The 13182-nt window shown below is 43.4% G+C and overlaps 1 long non-coding RNA gene across 1 annotated transcript in view; it reads right to left on the bottom strand.

Moving 5' to 3' along the window:
* Positions 1–13182, bottom strand: part of LOC139686302 (uncharacterized) — a 186207-nt gene that overhangs the window by 13926 nt on the left and 159099 nt on the right. Inside the window, exon 4 of the long non-coding RNA XR_011700362.1 lies at positions 6842–7154. This is a non-coding gene — a long non-coding RNA (uncharacterized lncRNA). The remainder of the gene's footprint in view (positions 1–6841; positions 7155–13182) is intronic.

Raw genomic sequence — 13182 nt, 5'->3', positions numbered from 1 at the left:
GTAGCGGCAGGTGACTAATACAGAAAAAACTTAATGAATGACGGACACTGAGAATATATTTCTCCGTTTCGTACGTTTCGAGCTGGTATCCGATAAGAATGGACTTGGTAGAATTACTGAATGCTTAACAGAAGATGAGATTATATCGAAGGGATAAAGGATATATTGGAGAGCGAGCATGAGAGATAAATAATCAGGCGAGTAGTGATGACATCTATGGGCGAGGCCGAGAACATTTCAGACCACCCTCGTATATTAGACGACGCGGATGAATTTTAGAAAATAACACGAAAGAGCGTAAGGGTAAAATAACCGATTCTGAAAGGAATGAACAGAATGAAAGGCAATATGATATCACAACCGATTGGCTGAGTCTTCCCTAAGGAATGCGGCTTACTTGGGAGGGTAACGCAATTCTGCGAGCGCAGGCTCTTCGCAACTGTTGGCATTAATGTTTCGGAACACTAATCAGGAGCGCTTAAGTGGGGAGGGCGCAGGATTTTGCGTCGTCGGAAGGCTTTTAAACCGCCTCTACGGAAGGGAGCGAAGGGCGATAGGGAGCGTAGGGATCACGCAAATGAACCGCCGTCGACCAACGTTAAAATTCCCTCGCCCCGGCCGGGGTTGAATGGCTCGGGGGCCTCGACGCGGGTGGGGGGCGGGAGGGATGATCGCTGCTAAAGGGGTGGAGGCGGGGTGGGGCTCTGAAAGTGGGCTCGATGGGGCGAGGATGCAGAGGAACACGATGTTAGAACCTCCCGACGTGAAAGATGCATTCATACCAAGATATTGTGGCAACAGTATCTTGATATAGCCATGAGAAAATAAAACTAGCATTTTCACTGGCGGTAAAATCCGTCCAGCGACAGTGGGAATGAAACATTTTGAAACTTGGAAAAGCACCACCGATATCGACTTTGGTCAACATTATTTTACCAGCTGATATCGAAAAAATCATGGACGAAACCAAATCACTCAAATCACCAAACCAATTAAAATGGTCGATTATAAGCTAAAACATTTTCCTCCAAACTAGCCGATGAGACTAAAACCCGATTGCATTCGTTGAAAAGTCGGAAATTATTGCTATACTGCCGAAAATATATTATAATGAGATTAAGATTTAATTTCGTGCTTGATGCAGTGGAAGGAATTCATATTTAAAAAATGATGATAAATTTATTTCGTGGACAAGTGCTCAAATATTTTTTATAAAACACCGGCATGCTGTAACGCCGAAGATAATTGAAAAATGAAGCCGAATGGTTAGTGGTTGAAACCGGATTTATAAATGTTTCAGAAAAAGATATTGACAAGGTATAATACCAATTTTAAATTGGAGATAAAAGAGCCTCTATGAACCTGTGACGAGCTATTTACATCACTTTATTAATTTTATACGCCCACAATCAGAGCACTCTGCCTGGAAACCTATTATTTATTGCAAATGCAATTTTTAAACACAATTCCTTTCCTGCCGTGTTGTGGATGAATGTTAAGTATAATTCTGCAACAGCCACCCTCGAAAACTAAATCGTGATGAACTTAAACGAAGGAATGGCAACATAAGGAGTATTAAGGGGCGTTATCAGTAGCCATTACCCGAGCTTATCGTGCATATCTATGTAAATGGGGCAATGAAATCCGCATGAATGAAAAAAATTCGAAGTGAATGAAAAAGTGATTTCAGTGGGAACATATGATGAATGAAAAGATTCGATTACAAGATAGTCGGAGGAGTAGAAAGTTTCGAAAATTTCCCAGGCCGAAAAAATAATTAGAGGTTGAAAGACTTCGTGATCGATTAACAGAGAGGGCGAACAAAAAAAAGGAGATTAGATTGATGACGACGAAAAGATTCTTTGCTTGAAAGTGTTTTCTCGACGGCGTGAAAACAGCATATTGAAGACTACGCACAAAAGATAGGTACGAAGGGGAGAATATTAAGAAAAAACGGAACACTAAAATCGAGAAAACCGTGATTTTCTGAAGAATCAGGATGAATCACAATAAGGCTTGGTCCAATTCTGATGCTCAAGCTAGGAGTATAGGCAAGAACGCAAAGCGAACAGAAAATAGCATGTAAACAGAGATGTATGCTGACTGACTGATATGATAGTTGCACAGTAATCAGATATCAATGAAAATTGGTAAATGGCAATTGGCATCCGAACTCATTCCGACAGAAACAACGAAAGAACCTTCAATAATACCTAGTTAAGGTCGCAGGGAAAATTAGATTTTGAATCCAGCCGTATGCCCCATACTCATACACTCTTTGCCACCACTTTCTTACAAGATTCCGAGTACACTGTAGAACTGCGGTACAATATTGGTTGCTCACGATGCCAACTGCCCAAATGGCGGACATAAATTACGCATGAACGACAAACAAGATGAAGTGACCGAATTTGCAGAACTCGGATTTGATGCTTAGTTGGATTTTCAATAATCCACAATTTAATGCAGCTAGTAACATTTGTCTTGTCCTTAGTTTGCACTGTGACACTCACAGGCAAAATGCGAGCGAAGCATTTTGGCAAACACAAACATAATTTATGCGAATATTTGGAAAAAGACAGTAATTTGGTTGCTATCGTGTTTCGCGAAACGTCACTCCTGCATAATTCCTGAACAAATTATTGCCGGAATAAGCCATTAAGGTTCCCACGTTTTCATATTTAACTCATTTAAATTCCTCGAAGCAACGGAGGGATCATTCATCAGTCCCAACGTGAAAAAAAACGGTGCCATTCTTTTCAGAACAGAACCAAAATTAACTTTACAATATATTAAATGCGGTCTTTCAGGACGCAATTTTTTTGCACGGAAAAGAAATGCCTCTTCCGCACATGAGAGGGAAAGAATCGAGACGAATTAAAGAGAGATTAACGGACAAAGGGACAGAAATAAGGAAAGGAAAGAAACGGGGAGGGGTGGGTTTCAGAGGAAGTGAAATTTTTTTTCTCTTTTTTACAAATGTTGAGGCAAAAGATTTCGGGAGAGAGGAGGCGGCGGAGGCGGAGAGAGAGAGAGAGGAAGGCGAAGTGGGTAAACGAAGGGAGGATTTATGCACACACCTAGGGTGCGACAGGCATGCCAACTTGGCGGACAATCATCTCACACCTGGTCTTTTCGAGTCGGGACGGAAATACCCCTTCCCTGCCCCAACCACCACCCCTCGCCGCCCCACTCGACCCGCCTCCCGGCGCGAATCGAACCAGCAAACACACACACACACACACACACGCACGCACTCCCGCACCTTACACCTCTCCCCCACATCCTCCCTCCCCTTTCGCCCACCTCCACGCTTCTCGCCCAGTAATTCTTTTGGCGTTTTTAATATCTGCCCGTCCGTTTCGTCGAAGATTTGGTAAAAATATTTATGCGGGGGGGGGGGAGAAAGAGGATGGAAGGGGGAAGTGGAAGGGAATCCGCCCATTTAAGGAATCGGGGCAGCACCATGGGCAACCACGACCTCGGTGGGGTTTAATCGAGGAGAGGCCGTGAGGGGAGGGGGACGGCCCCCTTCCCTCGCGCACGCACATCGCACAAGACAGTTCAACCAACGCCTCCCTAGGAGATTGGTTTCCCTCTTAAAAGTGGAAATTCCGAGAAGATTGGAAACGGGCTGCCCCACCGCTGAGGGAAGTACCCCGTCCTCGAAATAACCGCGCCCCTCCAGCCCCCCCACCCCCGGCGGAGGGATTCCGGGACGGGGGAGACGCCGAATATTAAGTTTAGCTACACGTTTCGCAGTTTTTATCAAAATTTCGATGGTTTTTACATTCGATGGTTTCAGACACGATTACGGGGAAATCAATGTTTTTTTTGAAAAACGACGAAAGCCCGAGTAGATTTACCATTTACGGATGCGGCAAGTTTCATCAAACGCGCCACATTCGGGCGAACACTTCCTCGCCTTCAGCTCGTCGGCACCTTCGTTCGCCGGGGTGCCTCTGCCCTTCCACCGCAGTTGACGGCGAGGCCGCACCGTGAAAATCTAGTCGCATATTTCAGCCACTGCCAATCGGTCGTCAATCACAGGGATGTTAAGACTTGTGCCATACGCACAATTAATACGCTGAGATCGGTAACTTCCCAGACCGAGGCTTCGAGTACGGAATTCTGGCGGTGGCAGAATCTTTGACCGACATCTCGACTTCTACGAGTGGGTGGAGTATTCATACTTGGGCGGAGAGCATTTTGAGAGGAGTACACCATCCGTCGGATGGGACGTCACCTTATACCCCTAGGCCCATTTCATTAGGAGTGGCGTACTACCGACGCCGAATTTCTCTCCATCCTTTTCTCATTCCATGAAAATCCTATCAACACCAAGTTACCCGCCCATTCCTAATGACTCTAATGACCTTAACTATCGGTCACCTGGTCTAATTACTACCACTTTAAATTAATACGCGTCTTTAAAAACATGAATTTTCGATATTTTTGAAAAGGAGTACAGAGACACAGCAAGTACGAGTCCTTGTTTTATCTATCCAATTATTTCTTGGACATTCATTAATGTCTCCCGATCTAACATAACTAAAACAATTTAAGTAAAACTTAAAATTGTCCAACCTAACTCAATGGGGACGCTTGATTACAAAGCTCGCTTGACAAACTTTCATTTTTCTTTTCTCGCAACTGATATCCTCGCTCTTAAAAGGGAAGAAAAGAAAAGAAAAAAACATTTTCGGACTAGGGTAGTGTCATTTTCGGGTAAAAATTAGTCTGGTGTGTATTCACCCTCTGCCACACACCCTAGCGGTGGCTTGCAGGGTACATAAATTAAAAAAAAAGACGACAATACTTGACATATGGAGAGGAGATTTGGGGATAAACCCCTTTCCGGGGGAAACAGTTCCTTGGAAATAAGTCAGAGCTAGAATTAATGACTCGCTGAAACCGACGGGAAAGAGAAATTACATAAGGGGGACGAATAAGAATTTCCGTTTTCAGGGCAAATTTTGGCTGCGATTTAATGTTTAACCGCTTAGAATCCCAAATTAGAGCAAATAAAATACTTGAGCCGGTAAACAAGTAGACCTTTCTTAAGGAAAGGCCCAAGTTCTCCCAACTTCTGCACTCGTGAGCACTGCTAAGCAAGCTGAGGAGCGAGTGACATGAACGAACGGGTTGCGAACGGAATTCGGAGCGAAATTGAGTAAACATGGTCACATATGCTAACGGCGAATAAAAGAATAACAAAAAACAAGAGACCGTGGTATTCGTTCGAAGGCGCTCGAAAATGGAATTTGGCCGAATCCCGTGACCCAGATAGGCGTGTGTGATTTTGTAAACTTGGAGAGCCTTTATGCAGATCAAGTCGCACGGCGGTGGAGTTGGGGCTGGACAGGAGAGAATGAGAAATGATTTCGAGATGGAAGGGGGCGGGGGAGGGAGAGGGTTAGGCGAGAGCGCGGCACGCGGTCCACTTTCTCCGCCTTTAATTTTCTTTTTTTTCATATTTGCGCCCGATAAATGTCGGAATGAAAGAGCTTTTGACGACTCGGGAGGAGGAAAAAACCAACGGGTGAAAGCATGAGAAAAAAATTTGACTACGCCTGTCACTCTGAAGAAAAGAGTCAAAAGCCGTCAGCGTATTAAAATTAGATGAATATGGATTGGGTGTGACAAGAGATCCCAGACTCGGACATTTTAAGACGGTTGGTTAATTACGTATACTGAGGTACGACTACAGGTAGAGAAAGCAAAAGTTTATCAGTGTAAACATTTCCATTATTCAAATGTAAAGAAAGTTTTTTAGATATTTCGTGACACGGAGAAACTTACCCTGAAAAATTGAACTGAAACAGGACGGTAACATTCTAAAAACAATCAGGGCAAAGAATACAAAAGAAAGGTATCAGTCATTCATAATCATAAATGCATGTCGCAGTCGAAATATGACATGAACTTTCAATTCGAATAATTCAACTACAAGGGACTTTGCTTCCGCATGGTTGCCCAATTTCAACCGATACTGATGTGGTTCGAGATTCATCCATAGGCTGTGAACTAGTTATAAGGTAGGAAAGAAATTCATTACTACGTCCTCTAAAATTTTAAGTTAGAAATAAGATTAGAAGCGTTCAAAAAATTCACTACAACGGTCAATTACCACCGAATTAGGTTACGGTGCCACATCACGCTGCGAGATAAAATACTGAACGGTCATACGCACTTGGGATATTCAATTGTCAGTTTCGTCCACATTTATTGACGTAAGATAATCTCACTTTGTAAAAACCTCTCTCTGTATCTTAAAATTATTTCAAAAGTAACCTTTCACACATCTTTGCGGAAAATATGGTCCATGGAAGTTAATCACATTTGGCCTAATTCGATTATTTCTGAGAATGAACATTACGAGAAAGGGGAAATTTTAATGAACAATGAAGAATCAAATAATTTTGCGTTTCCACAGAATACAAGTTCAGACATTTTTCTGTTTGAGGGCCGAATGAGATAAAAGCAATAATGCTACAATGTGTGACACTATGCAAAGTAACATTTAATAGCTTATGCTAGTTGCTAATTCTGGGAACAAGCGTTTAGGCGGATCCAAAACATCTGCTACTCTGACCCATTAGGTGACTTAATTCTTATATAGTAACCTCGGCGACCTTTTGCTTCCTAAGGTAAGTTAGAACGTTTCTTGGGGATTTAAAAACCCTCCAGAATGTCTTTCAAACGAGGTCGCATCGTTAAGTATAGCCTTGATACTTGTATCTGATTCACACTCAGGGAAGTGGCTGTGATTCATAATTTCATTGCCAACGAGGGTGTCGACTGCCGATATGCGACTCCCGCATTCGGGGGCGTGCCTCACCTGCGTCGCCGAGGGGCTGGAGTCCGTGAGTCTGGTGTCCGCCGCCGCCACCCTCGGCGCCCCGGCCCCCCTGCATACCGAGGGACGTGGCCAAGGGGGCGGGGGGCAGGGTCACCGCGGGGGCGAGCAGCGGCGCGGCCGGGTGGTGCGGCGGCCGGTGGGCGGTCGGCGAGGAAGATGACATCGAGCCGTGCGGGTGGGGGGGCCTCGTGCGCGCCTCCCCTGCGACCCCCGCCGCCCGCGGCCCCCCGCAGCTGCTGCTCCTCCTTCGCCAGGCGCAAGTCACCACGACGACGCCGCCGGAGCCATCTCACTGCGGGGCGAGAGAAACAAGGCGGCTTGAGATCGCGCCACTCCAAAGAGTTCCGTTTAAGGCCTAAGCGAAAATCATGCGCCACATGAATTATAAGACTGAATTCAAGCTGAAACATAGTGAATACTGACTGAAAGAACCAATTGTAAACGGTTAAATTATTATTATTTAGTACCCTGCAAGCCACCGCCAAGGATTGTGGCAGGTGGTGATTACACACCGATACACATGTGTGGTAAAAATATTTGCGTAAGTATTTGAAAATTGAATAGTTTCCGTTTTACTGCAGATCAAGGATAGTTCATCAGTAGGATCAGATTATTGTTTTAGCCATTAGCATTTTTGCAAATACATATTAAAAATAACATTTACAAATTATATACTATACTAGAATTTGAAATGTGAGACTTTCTCATTGAAACAATATATACAAAACCCTTAAAAGAATTTTTCAATTTGACGAATATTTCGTCTGCGCCATCGAAAAGTTATTTTTACACTATATGCAAAAGGTTTAACCTGTAACTTAATCTTAGCTCCGTAAGTGATTCCCAACCTAGTTCCTCTAACAATTTGAGGACGCTACTTAGTTTATCATAACGTTTTACCAATCTAGCTCGCCTACGCTCTAATTCGGTAAAACATAATTCAAAATCCGCAGCATTGTAATCAAACTATTGCATTGAAAATGAACAATCAACATCAAATTGGTCCATGCTCCACAAGAATCTGCAATATACGAGTAACTTGAAATTCGACCAATGTTAAGTTTGCATTGGTGTCCTTTGAGAGTTAAAAGAATTAACGTTAATTCTGTTAAAATGTCAAGCGAAAACTAGCTCATTCTACGCTCGAATAAAATTTACGGCCAAATTTCCATTATAGTGCACGAACTCGCGAATGTTATATCCACTTTAGTTTAATGCGTGGGCATTGCCGAGCAAAGGAGTACACATTGTTACAACACTATGATTTTCAAGAGAGAAATATTTTAACCCACGCGTTAAAATTGATAGGTATTTAGATTAACTAGAATAGTAAACATGGCTTCGTTTCCATATACCAAGAGGTGAAGAATGTGTCTCGCACGTAAATAATTTGAATCCAGAAATTTATGGTAAATATTATTTTTTCGATTAGTGGCATTTCATCTCTTTCTTTGGAGGTCTAGCTTCATTAAAAACGGACATAAAAACACGTTTTGAATTTTTAACTTTGATACTCCGGGGGAAATTTAAATGAAAAATGAATCTGAAAGCGGCAATCAGTTCGCAGTGAAGCATTCCTTGGAGCAACGGATGACGAATGACTAACGTTAATTCCACAAGAGACAATGAGGTCAGCGGCTAAAATTCCGTTATGTGACTTGTATTACTAATAGGATATTCAACCAAGTATTCATGAGATGGATTTTAATTTCTGGTCCTATAAAAGGAATTGGGTCGGAAATTGTATTTAGTATCCACTTACAGACAACCAACCGTTTATGAAATCAGAGCTAATTACTCATGTTTTACGCATCTAGAGCTTAATCAATATTTGAACACTAATGATGGAAGAAATGAGTTTAGTTCTAAAAAAAACACTCGTCAACTTTAAATCATGATGCACGATTTAATCATAAAAAAGTCAAAGAATAAAATGTACTCGGCTCTCTGAATTTGCATCATTCACCATTGCCTTCAAAATGTAGGTATTTGGAAGAGAAAATAACATTAGTTTCCTAATGACAATGATTTAACCTAGCTATACAGACAACCATCCCATATTACAACATTTTACAGATATCTTTTCAAATTTTTAGTTTATTTAATAGGTGCACATGAACACCAGAATGAAAAACGTATAATTGCAACATTTGAAAATGACTTTATTTTCAGATTTGCTAAGAGGTAACTGAATAAACAAGTCGCTTATACTAACTTTACCCAACATATCTCACAGTACACATAGAAACACCAAATACTTGGCTCATAAACACTAAAAGAGAATGAAAAAGTAGCCATAAAAAGTTGGCTTTACTGTGCTCGCATTCTTTTTCTGGTAGCCTAGACGCGGTAACAACAACGCAATCCTTTTGACGCATAATTTTTTCTTAATTTTCTTAATAACGCATGTAACACTGTCGGAAGATAGAGAAGAGTGCCGAGAAACATATTTTAGCTCATATATGTGTAGTGTTGGTATCTATGGCAGAATATCAACACTGGTGATCCACCCGCCTCCTCCTCCCATTAACATTGAAAGGCATCTAATTAATTATTCAGGAAGGCTTTGCAAATCCACCACATGCCATTACTGCTCAAGCGAACTGCGTACAGGAAATGTTATATCCAAGGTGTTCTTAACCTGAGACTAAGAAGAGAAGAAGTTATGACCCACTATCCCCGCCAAGTGAAGCGAACTCCGGGGAGGCGTGAAGATGTTGCCCCTCCCCCTTCGGTGATCGTCGAATGACGTCAGACGATTGTCGCCTAGGAACCCGCAGTTATAAATAATGAAAATTGAATTTTCCTTTCCGAGATCTCCTCGCTAAGCGCCACCATCTTTGAAATGAACTGTTCCGAGAGTGCGCTCTGCAAACTCATGCTAATGCTTATATCGTTACGTCTCGACGACTTCCTGCAGAAAATAGCCAGAGTCCCTTATGAGGCATCGCACTCACGAATTTCCGATTATTCACCGCACCAAATGGGAAGATGAGGCAAAGCAATGCTCGCAAAATACGTGCTCCAAATGGTGCTTCCACGATTATTCCGATGCGAATTTAGGATTGACAATAGAGTGCGCGTGGTATATAACGACGGCCATTAAGGGATATCAATCGCAAGAGTGGGGTGGAGGAAAAAGGGATTGGTTGTTAGGAGAAAAAAAATCGGAGACATTAGCCATTATGGAATCAGCTTACGCTAGCAACAAATAGAGGTGGGTGAGACGGAAATTAAGACGGGAGTAATAAGGGACCCGGACGAAATAGCGAGGAATTAGCTTGTGTGTGTGGAAATAAACAAACTCAGAAGAATGCTTTAAGAAGTTCATCCCCTTTTCACTATGATGCCTGGAATACGAATCAATAGTTATGCAGCAGTTGGAATTTCTCAAGTTATTTTTCTCTTAACACCATCGGCTCGAATAGTGGTAGACCCAAAATTAGAGATAGCTTCGGAACTCACGACTATACCATTCCCATTTAAACAGCAAAATACGGCGAAGAGACAAAACAGGTTTGAAGACATTACTTTCGCAAAAATCTTGCATAGAAAATTCAAAATTTCTTAAGCGCCCTATATGCCCATCCCGAGTGCTTTGTTTAGAGTAGTACATTGTAGTTTTTATGGGAGACGACCGATAGCCGAGGTCATTTGCGCCATTAGGGATGGACAGGAAAGGATAAAGGGTGGAGAGTAATCCGGCGACGGCATTAGCCTACTCTTAACGAAAGAAACTGAAAAATATCTGTCGCCGCCGGAATTCGAACCTGGGCCCTCAGGATGGGAAGCCAGTACGTTCACCACCGCACCATTCCGACCCCCTCTTTGTTTAGAGCTCCTAAGAGTTAACGTCAAGCGTTACAATATGTTGTAGGTACGACATTCGAGTGTCGTACCTACAACATATACCGATAAGGATAAAACAGACTTTTACGTATACGTGTATAGTTTCCCGTTATATTGAATAGCAGAAATTAACAACTTAATTTAAATTGCTGAATGAAAACATTAACCAGAATACTTGTCATTTGCATCTCCGTAATGTCTAAAGAAAGAAATGGAAAGCTCAATACGCAGAGTTTTTAACAAGTGGGAACGGTCATAACATTTTAATAACATTAGACAAGGTTAGTCATCTCCACCGGTTTGGTGACGGGTTTAGCTTCTAGGGCAACCTGCTGGAAATCTGTACAACAAAATAGCCTGTTCCTCAGAATAAACTTCCTAAATCTCTCTCTTCAGACTAATTTATCGCAACTAAGGTCAAAGCGGGTGACGGGAGGAGAGCCCATTGTCTATCAGTTCATTAAATGTTTACAGAAACCTATATTCCTGAGCTTATAAATACCAATAATGCCATTAGCCATCAAAGATTTAATGCTAAAAAGAATAATTCAACTATGGCAAGTTTCTCGTACGAGCTTCCCAAATTATGATAAATGAAATCGCAACTCCGTTCTACGAATGTCGCCCCGGTAATAATCCATTCCATGACCCATGTTCTTCAAGCTTATCATACGGTCGCACCAGGCGACTGAAAATTAAGGTCCGAAATGCAAACCATTCGCAGACAACTTAAATGGCGTCCATTGTCAACGTCAACTGATACGCAAAATTTTCGCACAATTTGAACTCGAAACGCAACCGGTTGAACTAAGAAACAAGAGTTAACTTTCTGGCCGCTTTAGTCTTGAGTTTCATTCAAGTGCTCTCATCTGCCTTACAATATGGAATATCGCTCATGTTTTTTTCTCAAATATCTCACCGCAAAATGAAGGAGGCAGTGTTGATCACTGCGGCAAAGTAATCGTGCAAAATTGAATGGTTTCGTATTTTCATTCGACATCACATGAATTCCACGGGCATAATCACACAACCATTGGAAAGAAACTTAAGTTCAGGGTTTTAAAGCATTGCCACACATTCTCTTTTTGCCGGTGGGAACGGTTGGATCGCAAGGGAATCACCGGTGTAGATGCACAGAGATACTAATTTATGAAAAATGAAGAAATTAATCTCAAAGAGTGTGCCGCTGCAGAAAGAAGAATAGACATCGGCGATGAATTGCAGCAAATCAGCGTTCGGGGTTGGACAAGGGAGAGAGAGCTCGTGGTGGGGCGAAAAATTCGTGAGATTCGACGGATGTTCGCACAAGGAAGACGGCTGGAGGCCCCGTGCGACGGACAATCAGGATCGCCTCAATTCTTCATTGATGAATGACACTCATCTCTACGTGTTTGCATGCGGAAGAATCATTTCTTTCACCATGCCAACTTCTGTGAGGTCGAATTACTTCTATTGTGGATATAATGGGAATCCAACGCATTAAACCGATTGATTAAGAGCACCGTTAACACTAATAGCAACGCCAGTAACACTACCAAGGTCATACACGTGTAATGTAAGATGCATGACTGCTCTACTATGTTGAAACTACGCATTGGCTCAATGCAAATTTTTTCTATCATCATATAGTTTTTGCACATGATTAAGGGGTTTTCTCCGGTAAAATATGAAGCGAATGTACGGCATATCATCACCTTGATATTCTACATTAATTTCATTACCATGATACTCCTGAACTTCGCAGCTTTTCCACGGTTGAAGCATAAAATGTCCACGACCCGCCCGCAGGCAGTAACTCCACGAAACCACGAAGTCGAGAGCGGAGAGGCGGGGGAGGGCGAAGAGGGAGAGGGCGGATATGGGCGCTGGACGAGAGAGGAGAACACGATTTTTTACGGCGTCGGGGGAGTGAGACCCGGGGGGCGGACGGGTGGAGTGGGGGACAGAGAGAGGGCGTTTGGGAGAGAATGGTGGGAAGTTGGGTAGCCCCTGGTGGGGCGGGAAGACGAGGTGAGAAAGAGGTGGGGCTAAAGGAGGGAGGGTGTGGGGTGTGGCCTACGTGGGAAGGGGGTTGGACGGGGAGGAGGGGGGGCTCGGGAGGTGTGGCATGGAATGACATTTCTCGCGGAGTGCGCTGTGCGTGGAGGGGGAGAATGGAGGGGCAGGGGAATGGGGGAGGGGGCGGGAGCGCGAACGGGGCGTGGGCACGCGTGCGCCCCTCTCGCCCCCCCCTCCGGGCTGTGGTGCCACGCTTAACAATCCATCTGCGCCAGAGCGTGCCATTGTCTCCTCCTTTCCCCCCTCCCTCCTTCCCCCCGCGCCTCCGCCACCTATCGGCCAATTTAAGGATTCCCAATATGGCCTTCACGTGCTATGTGGTTGACGTCAGGAGTCCACTTAAGGGACCAAAATATGGAGAAACCTCGGCGAGGAAACGTGAATGAATGAAAGGAAACGATATGGAGGGTGAT

The sequence above is a fragment of the Hetaerina americana genome, unplaced genomic scaffold (assembly GCF_022747635.1).
Source record: "Hetaerina americana unplaced genomic scaffold, ioHetAmer1.1.p SCAF_14, whole genome shotgun sequence".
Taxonomy (NCBI): domain Eukaryota; kingdom Metazoa; phylum Arthropoda; class Insecta; order Odonata; family Calopterygidae; genus Hetaerina; species Hetaerina americana.
The sequence above is the reverse complement of the archived record's forward strand: the minus strand, read 5'-3'. Positions and strand labels throughout refer to the sequence as shown.